The following is a 15,822-nucleotide window of genomic DNA, read 5'->3' as shown; positions in this document are numbered from 1 at the left end:
TTTGTGGAAATAGCTTAGTGAAGTTGCTTCTGACTTCCTTCTAAATAAGGATTCTAGCATTAGTAAGAAAAATTAAAAATGTCTTAATTAACAATGACCAATTTAGACATATAATTATGAATATTTTTAAAAGTCAATGGTGCTGAAATTTAGTAGCTCTGAGAAGAATTCCACACCATAGATGTTATGAAGAGAATGATTATTTCCATTTGTCAAGGAATTCACCCTTCAATCAAATAAAATGCTTGAGGATATAAAGCTAATTTTTAATGACATAAGGAGGCAGTGTCAGTCACAGCACAGAGCAAGTGCAATTTTGTTGACTTTGGAATCGGTACAGGACTTGCTTAAGTTAAAGTTGGCTAGGGAGCTAAAATTAAAGGATGATGCTCCACCCTCATTTCTGGCTGTTTTCCCACTGTAATCCCCTCAACAGAACTTAGTGGTGCACACAGTGATTTGAATTAACACTGGCCATCAGTCCTGAATTGGAATTTCATGACTTTCTGATGACATAAGTGACTTCTATCCTCTGGTTTCCAGGATTAATTCTTTGAGGTGGTAAGTAAATAAAAGGTGACCAACAACTCAAAAGTAGGATTGTAAGAGTGTCAACAACTCTTCCCCATCTGAAAAATTCAACTACTCCTTTTTACATATATGAAGAAACATTGACTTAAACCCAAAGTTTTTCTGAACTCTGTAGCTTTGGAGAGTGAGGGGAGAATATTGGTTCATAGGAAAAAGACTTTTACTCAGTTTTTCCTCCCTTCCTGTAGGTGCAACAGAAGAAAAAGTATGCAGAAGTAAAAGTATTTATACTGCATAAATCTATATTTTTAAAAAAATTACTTTTCACTATCTTTAGAGAATCTTTAGATATTCTAAGGATGAGAGAACCTTTTAGTTCTTTCACCTCTTCCTGCTTTCCTTCTCAACACTTTTTACCCTTAGCTGTCATACTCAAGGCTGTTCTTCACCTGCTTTGCATGGCTTTGACCTTATTTGCAGGAACAGATTTAAAATAAGATTTAGCATTTCAGGTATTTGGATTCAAATGCCAGAAGTCATAAGGTGAGCTTAGAATTATGCATTTTTGTTTAGATGGACTATTTGCATTCCTTCTTATATGCTTTCTTCATTCTGTGCTGGTTAATTGACTTTTGACTGTGTTTTCAAGGCTTTTTTTTCCATAACCATGAAGCTATGAAATATATGTCCTTCTAAAAAAATAGGAAAAAAGGATTCTTATAAAATTATATGTTCAAGAAACTTTTTAAAGTAAAATATTGGTGGAGTTCATCTTACTTAATACGACTTAAATTCAACAACTAGTTTTGAACCCTGCAGTTGACAGAGGCAGAAACATCATTAATGGGTGTCATATTCCACAGCAGTGTGGGCTGAATGGACTGGCATGGAATGGCTGAATGCAGGGTCTGGGCAGTCTCCTTTTGTACATCTACAGCTAGGCCCCAGTGTCCCTCTTCAGAAGCAGTGAACATCTACCCAAAATTGAGATTTGGCAGTGTCATGTAATGAAATTAACTGAAAGTTAATTTACATGTGTTGTTTTCAATCTATAGCTTATATTTTCTGTGTTAGAAATTCTTAGTGTTTTAACTTCTTCTCTGATTCAGTTTTGGAGAAGAACTTATTCTTAAACTAAAATAATATGTCCAAATCTTCACTCTTATCTTTCCTGTGAATTCACAGGGTTACAGTACAATGCAAAAAGTTTCCATTTAGTGGTCATTTTGGCATGCATATTTCCCAGTCTCTCAACCTGAAAAAAATCTGAAAATTTCATGAACCAACTCTAAGATGGAGTCATATTAGTATTTTAGTTAATGCAATGTATCATATGAAGTATATATACCATGAGCACCAAGATCCTGTAAAATCAAAGAAAAAATACAAAACCTTATCAAACCAAGTAGTGAAAATACTTAGTACTGTAACTTGGAGTCAGCAAGCAAGCCTTTTCAAAACAATTTTTTTTTTGAGTAATATTAGGGAAGACAAAATATCCCCTTTATTTATCCCCTGGGTTTACCTCTAGGATACAAAGTACGTGGACTTACTCATATAGCTAAGATTAACCTTCAAGTTATTTGCAGAACAGGGATATTAATTTGGTAATAATTTGTACTGCAGAAGAAAACCTGTTGTGGAGGGGGAGAGGGGTCTGGTGAGGGATAAAAGGCATTGTGTTCTTCAGGTGGTTACAAGACCATTTGTTGACTTCTTAAGACCTTTCTTAAAACAGGTCTTTGACTGAAAATGAGAGCTGAATGAAAATCCGGGTTCTGTCATAGATAATTTATTGGTATCACAGGGAGTCTAACATTTCTATAACTTACGTTTTTGTCTTCAAGGTAATGGTGATGTTAAATTTGAAAATATATTTTCAAATTGAGAGGAAACAGCTACACATATGCCAAGTACTATTAGTAATAAGATCATTATATTATATCAATTTGCACAGTTGTGTCCTGTTCCCATATCGTTATTAGCTACAACTATTCCAAGAGGAAGTGTTAAGTACAATACTACAAAATGGAGCTCTTTTGAGCATATCTTCTTTATGTTTATGTCCCACTGAAAGTAATAACTGGCCCTTTTAAAATATAAAGCACTATTTCCTTTTCAGTTTCCAGTGCTGAAAGCACTACATGAAAAAAAATAAATAATTGTTTGGGTAATTCATCTTTTCTTCCACATGCTTTGTTAATGTATACAGCAATGGAGAATTTTAAGAGATTCTTTTGATGCGATGTTAAGAGCAAATTATCTTAATTCAGTCCAATTTATACATGAGAATAACTGGCTCAAAGCAGTGCTATGATCAATGTGGCTATGACTACCTTAAATATAGTCACTGAATATTACATATACAGATAATAGCCTTGTAGGATTAATTGTTATACAGAGTTGTGGTGTTTTTTTTTTTAGCTGATTTTAAAAAGTCAAAATTTTAAAATGATACTGTTATTTAGATGTAGGGTGAAGGTTTAAGTAGAAATCACTCTAAGGTAACTTTTTCTAAGAGCAGACTAATGCAGTATTATGTTTTATAGTGCAATAAAATTATGTGCTAAAATTATGCTCATAAATGCAGGCAAATGTAAACCAAGCTATTAGTTATGTTTTCTCAGATAAAAGTGATTAGCATAGCTATCAAACTCTTCTCCCATTTGAATAACAGAATTATGTCTGAAATCTAAGGCGTGTTTGCTAGAGCTGAGTCTTAAAAAGAAATGTAAATCCAGCTATCAATGTTGTATTTGAAAGTGAATGAAATGGTCTGCCCATCATTCTACTAACAACTAAGAGCAGAGGAACATGACCCAAATTGCAGTGAAAAACATCAGTAAGAAACGTGCCTGAAATACTATTTTGGAAGTCATTCTTAGCACTTCATCATAATCTCCTTACTGCTGATCAGACTTATTTAAAAATCATTGTGGTTAGTTTAAACATAAGAGCAATGAAAGAGTCTTTTAGCAACAGCTACTAGCAACAATGAGACAAAGTTTCATGTATAATTCATGAAGTATATGGTCATCTACTAGCAAATTAATTTCCATTTGACAGGTATACTTCTGGTAGTGTCCTCTCAGGAAGGCACATGGTATATAATTAAATTCTGAACGGAACAAATTAAATGCTGATTACTTCACAAACAATTTCAAGGCTTGAATACTGTTACCTGTCTTTATAGAATCAAACTAAATTATTTTGACAATGTAGATGTATGAATTTATTTTCTCAACCCACTATCCAATTTTTTTCTAATGCCTAAGGGTTAAAATTGCTACTGTCTCTACCTGTGGCTTTCTTATAATTCTAATATTGATTGGTCACAGGCAACATTTAATATTTGAGATGAAAACCACTGCCCAGATGGCCAGTGTTTCCTTTGCATCTTCCTTGCCTCCCTCCTTTATATCCTTACATTTGGTTAATCACTGTAATTTGGTGAACATTTGCTACACTGAAGAAAGACTACAGATGGTCAGCTATGGTGATAATAAGGATTTCTTTCTTATTGTTTGCAATAAAAACTATTACAAAAAAAGTTGATCCATGAAATAAAATATTACAAAGATTTTCAAGCAGTCAGAGAATGAAGAGCATTTGCAGGTAAAGTTTCCTACCGTCCTCCCCATCCCTGGAGGTATTCAGGGCCAGTCTGGATGGAGCTTTAACAGTCTAGTCTAGTGGAAGATGTCCTTGCCCATGGCAAGGAGTTGGAATAGATGATCTTTAAGGTCCCTTCCAATCCAAACCATTCTGTGATTCTATGTTTTGCACTTGCAATGCCATGTGAGGTTTAGCTTGTGTTGGCAACTGCAGTGCAAAGTCTTAAGGACATATTGGCATATGCTGGAGTCTGTCACTGCCTGCACTCTCCTTTGCCAATTCATCTTCCATTAAGTTAGCAGAGATGCAATACCGTGTCCTAAAATTTACCTTTCTACATATGGAATTTTTGCCTGTTACTGCAACACTGGATAAACAGCTAGACTTCTGTTTATGACACAAGGACATTTTCTGTATGTCGGCACACTACCATTTATCAGTCAAATGTATTTCAATTTACGCTATTCCTTCATGATCCTTTTCTGGAGAGACTGAGGTATAACATAGAAAACGTGCAGTGACAGATTCCTGTAGACTGTACTCATAGCAATAGACTTTTAGTAATGCAGACTAAGACAGTTTATTGAGAAAGAAAATTAATTTATAGATAATCTGAAAATATGGTAAGAGTAAACCTAAAAGAATTCAGTTGATAAACACATGCTTAGATGTAGGTGGTGTATACACTGTTATAACACCGACGCATATAAATATTTTTCAAAGATAAGATTAGTAATTCAAAGAAGGACTTAAAAATATTGAACCTCAGTTAATGTGATGGAAGATTTGTCTACCACATGGGCATTTATTTGCAGGTAAAGCAGTTGGTACTATCCGTTCACAGCCTCTGTACTTTTCTGTAGTGAGTGAATAGATCTCCTACATTCCCTACTGACCCTTTTACAGAAAGATTTCCATGTCAAAATATAGAAAAAGTACCAGAAAATTATCAGCAGTACAATCATTTTCTCCTCTTCCCTGCTCTTTCCTGAGAAGCATTGGCTGACTTTTTGTTTAAGCTCAGTTATAAGTGTTCTGGCTCAAGCATTTGTTCTTGTGTCAGGCTCTTCTTATTAAATAAATGAGCTCTTTCTATGGCTAAAATCACAAATTCATGATTAGAGATAGAGTTTAGGGTATTAGCCAAGTTGTAGTTAATGAATAGAATCATAGAAAAAGTTCAGTGGAAGGAACCTCCTGAGGTCAACTAGTCTGCACCCGCTCTCCCTTTCCACTCAAAGCAAGGGAGACTGAAGTTAGATCATGGTGGTGCAGGTCATACCCAGTCAAGTTTTGAAGGAAGAGTTATGAGGAAGCTATTAGTAGAAATTGCCTGCTGTTGGATTTGTTTGGTTTCGTGCCAACAACAAAAGTATCTAAAATTAGCTGATGCAGAACACTGGATTTGATAACTCACACAGTTCCTCTGGTTTGAATGCTCTGAAGGGGAGAATCACTGCTGGGATGTATGGAGCACTCTTTTGCATTACATTCTTTCTTTTTCAACCGTTTTTTCACGGTTGTATCAATGAGAAGTTGTTTTATGATCTCAAAGGAGAGACTAGTGATTAGACAGGGAAGACCTGAGTTTTGAAAATGCAGGGAAAGGTACAAAAAGAATAATCAGAACTGACCAGAAATGGCATAAACTAAGCTGTAAGCTAAGGAAGTAGGGAATCTACAGATACAGGGAAAATGATATATCCAGGTTTAGCCAGAGTAAAAAAATGAGTGAAAGTGCTTGAGGGTGAGAACATCGGCACTAAGATTAATGATGGGGAGTTGTAGCAACTGCCACATCAATACCATATTAAGTTTGGAGAAGATTAAAGCACAAAAATTCTATAAAGGAGCACATTCCATGTGGTAAATTTGAGTTCATGCCATCTTCAATTTTGTAAGACCTACTGGACAACAATTATACCTAGTAAATATTATCAGGTGGCCAAAATGTGAGGCATGATATTGCATGTGCTGAAAAATCTGTCACGCTGCAACGTCTGTTAAACACAAGCTGAAAGAACAGTATAAACTGCCAGTAAATATAAAATGAAATGAAAACAAACACTGCAGTGCATGACTTCCTCTGGGATTTGATATTAATCCCCACTTATGAGGAGTAGTCTGTACAACATATTTTCCCTAGGGGACTAGTGTGTTATCCAGCTAATCCTTGTTCAAGGCATATGATTTGTATCCGGCAAGAAATCATACAGATTTTTTTCAATTAGCTCCAAATATACAGTATCGACAATAAAATCTCTGTGATTAGATTAAAAAAAAAAATCCTTGGAAAACAAACTGAATGTGCACATTCCACTATGCAGTGGTCAGTGCTATAACTTTGGAAGCATGATTTTACACAGCTGATTGTCTTCTTTATAATGTCTGTTTGGATTCAGTTAATCTCCTTTATATTTTCATTAATTTCTTATTCTGTTATTAACTTTTTTTTTATACAAATCACAGATTGTTTTCTAGTTCTCTAGTTGTGTCCTAGCGATCAATGTGCTGTCTGTGCTGGTTTTGAACTCTCTGGTGTCTACCACTTGAACAGCTTTTCCAGATTCAGATTCAGATTCTTCTGCCTGATATGGTCTTCATGCCGTGGTGACAGCATCAGTACCTTCCCAATCCTATGAAAGAGAACAATTTTAAAGCTTGGAAGATGACAGTTTGCAGGTTGTTATATAAAACACACTGACATAACACCTTAGGTCAAGACTAGATACTTTAAAACATGTTTATTCCTTTCTTCTTTGAATAGAACAATATTTAAGAGCAACTAAATCTAACCTAATTCTGATAGTAGGAATACAGTAACTGTTGGATGGACCTTTAAGAAGAGAAACATTTCAGTCCCCTGTGAGAAAAAAGAAGTGAAGTCCACTGTTCTAATGGCTTGATGCCACAAAGTAGATCAGACAGGTTTGGCTGAAATGTTAGCTGGGGTTCAGTGCTTTCAAAAAAGTCCTGTGTTTGTGAGGTGGGAGAATGCATTGTGTTAGAAAATAGATTATTTCCTAAGTTAAGTCTGGATGTAAATTTAGGCATTGTACATTTTTAGTTTGTGCAGAAAAATACCTCATTTACTTTTCTTCTGTTGAGACTGCCTGGAAGATAAAAAATGCCAGATGTTACATATTTGTTACTTCTCATAGTAACATGTATGTGGTATGTATGCAGAAAATATTCTAAAGACTGAATCTTGGCATGGGACTGCTAGCATGCTAAATATAGAAATTACATTGTTCAGACTTTTATTTCAAGAGTTCAAATCTGGTATGTTGCTGCACATTTAAATACACATAAAGAGGTGGAAAGTATATAGAGATATTTTAAATTTTCCCCAAATTGTATTTCTTTAAGCAACATTTTCTGTGCAGCTGGCAGCTCTTTATTTCCACTGAGATGAGAAAACTTTCCAAAAAATCCTTCCTTGCTAATGAGACGTAGACTGAGTTTGTCCATTTATTTGAAATACAGCGATTATCAATTTAAATTTTTTACTGAACAGTTTTAACACAGTAAGATAAGGGTGAATGACTTCAGAAAGGATGATGAACACCTTTACCTTCTTAGAATCACACAGGACCTTTCAAAAATCTCTTGGGACTGCAGAGAATTTAGCAGCGTATTGCAGTTGTTATGTGCTGAGAGTTACAGCCTCAGCTCTGAGAAGAACTTACTGGGTGAACTTGATCTGCACACCTGTTAGCTTCCACATATGTGTTAAGATTAATACTGGGTTTATGTCTTTGATTCATTGGGTAGGAGCATATTTTCTTCTGTATGGGTTTCAGCAGTGCTGGAAAGAGAATAGTTTGACTTTGTAGCCAAAGATTTTCTCACATTTGTTTAAAATGTGGGCTTTTTCTTTTCAAATCTCCTACCAGTGGTGGAATTTTAGATCCTGAAACCAGTGATTTACTCAGTTAATTTTGGGAAGATGCCACAGAAGCTATTGAGTTCATAAACTTCACTTTCTAACTGTTCTCAAGACTGAACTACTACAATAGCTTTGCTGTTAGTCCTGTGTTTGGGCTTCAGCTCAATATTTGCTGAGTCAGAAGTACCACCATCTAATTGGTCTTTTTGCTGCTGCATATAACAGTCAATTCATAGTGATCCCATTTACTTATTGCTCATAACTTCCAAAAGAAACATGCAAAGACATTGAGATGATCTTGCCTTCTCATTGTTAAATAGGTCAAGTTCTTATGGGGTAGTAAAATCTGCTTATACCATGCATCACACTTTTATTAACTTGGGTAGGATATCAATTCAGTGTTAGGTCTGTAAAATGTTCCAAGCCTTTAGCAGTTCTCTAAGCATAAAATTCTTAGTTGGCTCAGGAAGCCCATAAATTCAGTAAAAGGAGGGAAAGTATGTGTGTGTCTACCAGTTGGGTTACTATTAGTTGATGGGTTTGTTCTCTGAGTGTTGAAAACGGTGTCATGAAATAATCTTTGTCTCTCTCCAGGCATTCAACTTGTGTATTAAACTTTGTTGTAGAAACATGTCACTTCCTATAAGTCGCTTTTACATGTTTGGTGAAGGTAGAAGGATAGCATGAGAAAGCAAAAGAAAAGACATTTACTGTCCATTCCGAGTAGTAAACTGCTAGTTGGGGACTGGTTCCTAAACTGGATAATGAGTTAATCAGTGGCATCAGCAATGCTATTTTCTTTTCCAAGTACATAGGTAAGAAATGTTTCTTATATGTTATGTGCCACAGTTCTTAGTTCTAAATACTTTTAAAACACTTAATTCCTTGGATGATTTAACAACCTATACGACAGTCTGAACGTCTAAAAAGGGAACCCAATTTGTTCGCCACACAGCATCTCTCTAATGAAACAGAAACTAGTAGATGGAAATTCTGAGGACATGAGATTCTTGCCAATATGAGGTTGGACTCATGCTGATGGTTAACTTGCTGAACACTAGGAACATACGAAGAGCCAAAACTATTTCCTCTCTTTTACTGCATAGTAAAACTCCATCAGAAAATTCAAGGAGTACCTTTTGAATACTTAAACTTGGTTTGTGATCAGGAGATTATCTTATATAATCCAAAAGACTTTCCATCCTTATAGCTGCCAGACATACGTTGAAAAAGAATGATCTCTGTGATATTGCTGTCTTCTACATATGAAATTTAAGTTACCTAGAAACAAGCATAAAAATTGTCATGTCAATTTTTTTTTTTTGGCACTTAGTGATTTGACTACTAATGGACAAGTTAAGTCTAGTGTCTCATAAGTTTCAGGAGCCTGAACTATACTTAAAAATTAACTCAATACATGTTTCCCTAAGGTACAGCTATTGTCATAACCTCTCCTTACTCTATCAGTAGAAACCTGAGCTCAGTAAAGTGTTTATTGTGTTTAAGCCACATAATAAACACTTATATATGTAGGAGCTACCTAATGGACACGATTTTAAGAAGCCTTATGGGTAATTGTAAAGCTGATAACTCTGTACTGGTCCCAGTGCATACTGAAATTCATAAGACTGCAGAAAGAGTTGTTTTTTAGCACAGTTTTGTCAAAGTAATGCTGACCACTGTAGTGGAATCCTAACAAATTGAAATCATCTGGGTTCACTGGCAGAAGCCAAAAAACTGACTTTATATTGCTTTTTCCAACAGAGCAACCAGACCACAACACTGGACCATGTGGGTGGCCTCACCCACTTACACATACGACACTTCTGGAAGGGGAATGGCTATGAAATCACTAACTGATTTACCCTATGTATAAAACAGTCAGTTTGTCTTCATGCCTCAACAGGTTATGATGAGCCATCTTTATGGCTAAGATTCTTAAATTCAAGACAAGGAAAATTTGACAATTGCAGAATTGCTTTTTTTTCATGTGCAGAGCTAAGTATCAGAGGACTTCACCTACAAAGCACTTGGATATAGGCTGTGTGTAGAGATGTGGATGGATATAGCTCTTAATGACTAACTAGTGTACTTGAACTGTGTTTTCCAGAAAAGCCATTTTTACTTGTATTCTAGGTACAAGTTATTTGAAGAATTAAGGCAATCAATTAGATAAACTGAATAAAATTTGCTTTGCAGCTTTTCAAGCTGTGTAAGTATCCTTGTTACAGAGATGGGAATAAAAACAAATATCTAATTTTTTGTTAGTATAAGTACAGGTCATCTAAACTTATGTTAAAATAACTGGAAACAGAATTTGTCCCATTGTCTTAGTTTAATGCTTACAGTTTAAAGAATACATTAAGTAATACCTGAGACTCAAGTGAGCATCATTCTGTAGTTGACCAAGAGGTACACAAATCAGTCTCAGAATTCATTTGGGAGTTGACCTTGCTTGCTTGCTTACTGAGCTATGATGGTTGGTTTTGTCTGTCAAACAAAAGCCTGTGGTTTCTGAATATGCCTAATGAGAAAAAATTAAATCCTTCACTGACTTCAGCAACAAAATTGTCATCAGTTTTAACAGGGCATTCAGGGGGGTGAGCAAAGACAAGGTTTCACCAGGAGTAGCTAGTATATGCTTTGAAGAATATGAGATGAGTCAAGAGTACCCATTCATACTGAATGCTTTTAAAGGGCAATCATTCAAGCAGGAAAAAAATGTTGGAGTGTTAAAAGTAGTAGATAAAATTAAAAAAATTTCCTTCTTCCTGAGAAATTCTAACTGACCTTCTATTTATATTACAATAACACGGAATGACTCCAATGTGGTAAAGCAACCTGAAACCCACTGAGCATTCAGCATCACACAATGAAGTCCTTTTTCTCGTTCCTCAGACCATCATAATAGAATTTGCCAAATCTATGTGCTATCATTTCTGATCAAATGCTCATCTGATGAACATGAATTTTACTAAGTTTGCATTAATGCTTTGTTAGAGTTTCTAATTTTTTTTTCTTTGCACTTTTTGGCCTTTAAGAATGGATGTTTTCATGCATTTGTCCTGCAGCTGCTACACAATGCTTCTATCCATTGATATTTGCGTGCAAAACGCGCAGCAAGAAATTGATGGATGACACGTGTGCCCAGCAACAGTAAAAAAAAGGAGGGAAAAAAGTAGGATAAAACAAACTTCTCCACCCTAGTAAGAGATTTAAATCATAACTGCCTCAGGAGAGAATTGTTTCCTCCTTCAGTAGCAGTCTAAACTCTTGAACATAGCGCAGCCAAGACATATCCTCAGAAACAGTGACTGAGCGCTGAACAGCGTTACATCTCTTTTATGAAAAACATTCTCTGAAAAGCTTGCATAAACAAGAAGCACACATGTTCAACTAAACTATTTTTTGGCACTCTCACAGTATTTGTTGACTCATTTGGATTTTTGCATGTGTGTAACTCTTTAAGTTCCATGGTCCTTGCATTGTAGGCGAGTTTTGATTTTTTTTTTTTTCTCAGTCATCTAGGGTTCATGAGTTTCCAGAATGAGCCTACCAAAAGTTGTAGTGTGTCAGTGGTTGCCATTAAAATGTTGATACATGATAGTTGTTCTTACAATATTTTTATAAATTTACTAAAAGCTAAATTTTACTCTATATTAATATGTATGCTAATATTATAAGTGTTAGCAATGATAAAAGTATTTGTTGCATTATTAAGGTTGAGATTATGAGTAGAGTTAACATTGCATCCTTTACACTTAGAGGAAGAATTACATTTCCCAAACACATCCCCTCCCAAAACCCCAGTCAGTGTTTGCCAGATGTCAACAGCAGCAGACAGGGATTCAGGAAACTTAAAGCCTGTTCTCAGAAGTGCCAGTCTGATGTACAGCTTGGTCTAGCTCCTTCTCTCACTCTTGGTTTCCTTGATATCTTTTACTTTCTTTGCCTTGTCAGTGAAATTTTTTCGGAGTGGAGTTTGTTAACAGGATGTGTTCAGACAGTATATATTGCATCTGGGTCCCAACCTTCATTTGGGCCTCTAAGTGCTACCGCTCAAGTCTTTGTTTCTCAAATGCCTTTGTGCATGTCTGGAACAGTAGAAGTGAGACTGCTGCCTGTTTGTCATTTTTATGGTCTTTTCCCATAGTATTCTCATCAAACCTCAATCAACTTATGCTTTTAATCAGTCATTATTTGTCTTCTTTTTTTGTGGATGTCTAACTTGAGATACGGTGCTTTCACCTGCTGAAAGATGCACAGTTGCAAATGATTGAGTGATACATAGCACTAAATAGTCTAAATCAGGTACTTGTAATCTCATATTTAGAACTGAAGAAGAGTTTTAATTTCTGTTTCCCATCTTTAAGATTCGATAATATTCCTTCAAAATATGGAGGTGTATTCATGTGAAATCCTGGCATACTCTTACAATAAATTTCACCTAAAATTCCATAAAGAAAGTAATATATTTTTTTCAAAACATGACTTGGACAATACTCAAGTATATTGAACAAAAAGGACAAAAGAAAATTTAGCTGTATCAATAAGCTTTTGTATCCTTTGATGTAGGATCCTGCAGAAAATTGACAAGTGAAGTTTTAAGTAAAAGGCTGAATTAAGTTTATGCAAGCAACTTTCATTCTGTGTTTTATAGCTTTGAGGTCTTGAATTTTGACCCCTAGTATACTCTTTTAACACAGTTACTTAGAATACAAATCTCAAACAATATGAAATTCTCTGCTTCTGATTATTATGTTCAGAAAGCAGTAAAACATATGCGTTCCTGAAGAAGGAGGCCAAATATATTTGCAACAATCTAGATTATTTGTTTTTAAATATTTCTTTTTCTGTTGCTATTTTTGTGTTCAATTTTCTAGGAGGATGTATGTAAGTAGAACAGAATGTCAGAGCCTAAAGTGGCAATTCCAAGTAACGATAGCTTTTTGAACTGTACTGTTGTTGTTGATACTTCTAAGTGCCTGTCCAACTCTCTGAGGATTCAGTGATGCTTTAGGCAATCTTGTATCTCAAATGCACCAATCTGCCACATGTGCAGACAAAACTTTTCAGTACCTACTCTAAATATCTCTTAGGTTGCAAGTTTCTGATCCAGCGCCGCATATTGCTGTAAGACTTGTCACAGTGAGAGTGAGAAGAGCTTAGACCTAACTGTCCTGCACCTCACAGGCAGTAAACACTACAGAAGTAGTGGCCTGACCTAGTGTCTGGGTAGGGATTAGTGTTCCTGGCACATGGTCCTACAGAGGATGTGATGGTCCTTCTCTCTCTCAGCCTTTGTCCGGTGCAAATAGTGGTCCTGGATTCATTCCAGTAGTGGTCAGCAGAGAACAGTTCCATTCTGATGACTTGTCAGTTCTAAATGAGTGCAAACAGGATGTTTATTGACATTAAGGTAAATCAGATGATGAATATGAAAATTCTGTGCAACATGAAATTGATATAAATTAGTTATGAATACATTTGGTCAAAGTTCTGAAAGAGCTTTCAGCAAGTAGGTAGCAGACCTATTCGAAAATTATGGTAGAGATTTTGTGGTAGAGTGTGACTTTTTATCAAAAATATTTTGTTCTCTTTTTTCATTTAGCAAACATAATTTATAGCCATTGTTTGGCTTGGTTTGCATTATTTTATATAATTAGTTAATTGATTTTTTTTTTTAATATAAGTGTCTATGTGGGAAATATGATGAATGTGAATCACGTATGGTTGTCACTTTAGTCCAGAGTGACTCATCATTTGTGAACATGTATGTTTTGACATCCTACATAAAGAAATCAGGAACAAGTATTTGTATAGATATCTTGCTAGATCCTGTTTTTCTAACCAAGTTAAAAACATTTTAGGGATAGGAATATGTACCTAAAACTGAATTTAAAGTAACTCATCACTTGTTCGACTTGAAAATAAAGACAGTATGATTTTGTTGTGCTGTTACTTGAAAAAGCTTTTCCTTTGCTCACAGAACAAACATTTTCCATAGAGGTTTAAAAGAACTAAAAATAGATACTTTAACACTTATCCACATTTCATGCCGGTGACTTCATATCAGTTAATTGTAACTAATGTCACTAGAACTATTTCAAACAGATCTACACTGAGAGAAAAACAGAAGCAATGGAGATATATCCAGTGCCTATGAAAATGAATAGTGCTCTGCTCCATCTAACAAACTGATATTAGAGTTAGATTTCAAAAGTCCTGTTTCTGCAAGCTCTTCTCTTTCCTTTTTCTCATCTCATCAGCAGCTCCCCAGAATAAGGATTGAGACCTAAGTGCCTATGTGTGTTCCTGACATGTCCAACACAGCTACTGCTATCAAGAGTCGGTCAATGCCTATTTTGATTCTTTTAACAGAGTGCCCTGGGGATGCAACGTTTTATTAACTACAAGCAGCTTTCTTAAGTACTTTGATTAAAATATGACTAAAGAGGTATATTGGCAATTTTGCTTTTGTTTCTATTTAACCAAGAAAAAAAAAAAAAGGAAGGGAAAAAATGTTTTGCTGAATTGCATGACTTCATGGACCATATTTCACGTTCCTCACTGAAATGTGGTTAAAATAATCTTGTACTTAACCGGTTCCAAACCTTCAAACAGCAATGTGTTTGGCTTTTATTTTTTTTCATATGTCAGCTTAAAAGATGGGTGATTTTTTTTCTTGCTCTGTATTTATCAAATACTTACATATACTAAACATTCATTAATTAATATGAACACTGTAATTCATATAAAACAATTATAGCATTTAGAGATTTTAGAGGAGTTACTATTACTGCCTTAGCCCTTTTATAAAATATACTCCCCAAAGGACAAAATGTGATCTATTAATATGTATGCATTATTACTTTTTTGTAACTCTGACTGCTGATGTCTCTGAATATGGAAGCATTTATAGGTTATAGACGGTCCCGTTAGTTGACTTGCAATTCTAAGTGCAATATTTTCTAAAACCTAAAAAGCATTATTAATTACCCTCTGTCTATATTAGAGAGTATAATATATTTTCTTCTGGAGATTTCACATTTCTTGTGATCCTGTAATAGCAACACATGAACTTGTTAGGTTATTTAGAATAATTGGCAACACAGGGATAAAAATTTCTGGTTGACTGCTAATTGCACAAATTAATAAAAATAATTCATCTTATATCACTTAGCCTTTAAGCAGATTTCTTACTTTTTCAGAATCTAGCAATTCTGGGATTATGCATTCCCAGCAGAAGGAGTTTACCTTCTTGCAATTGAAGGGTAGAACATTTATGCACAAAGGCTTGTAAAAGGAAAAATTGAACTGATTCAATAATGTATGCATTCCTCCCAAACTAGAATGAGGTATTTTTAATTTATTTTCTATTCTGTACTTTATTCAAAAGTATCTTGTGTCCTAGCTATTTAATTGGGTTGATAAAAAACATTTGTTACACAGGTCTGGAATTGCAGGGAAGTGATTGGCTCCTTTTAAATGTATTAAGTGTAGTCAGTTTGCTTTTTATAAATGAAATAAAAGAACTACTTAAAAAATTTTCAATTCTTCTCCATGATCAGTCTATTGTCACATACATTTGGCATTCATTATATGTTAGCCCCAGGCGCCTCCAGTCTTGTACTCAGGCCAGCAGTAATTTGGTTTATAGAGATCATATGGCAGGGAAACAGACCTTGAAAGACAGAACTCTAAGAAGCATATTTGATGAATTTCCTATGATTTGAGTCTGGGTTTATTCTTTCCTGTTGTGGAGCAGACACCCTACAGCACACGCG

Source organism: Chiroxiphia lanceolata, chromosome 6, assembly GCF_009829145.1.
Source record: "Chiroxiphia lanceolata isolate bChiLan1 chromosome 6, bChiLan1.pri, whole genome shotgun sequence".
Taxonomy (NCBI): Eukaryota; Metazoa; Chordata; class Aves; order Passeriformes; family Pipridae; genus Chiroxiphia; species Chiroxiphia lanceolata.
This window is presented reverse-complemented; position numbering follows the sequence as displayed.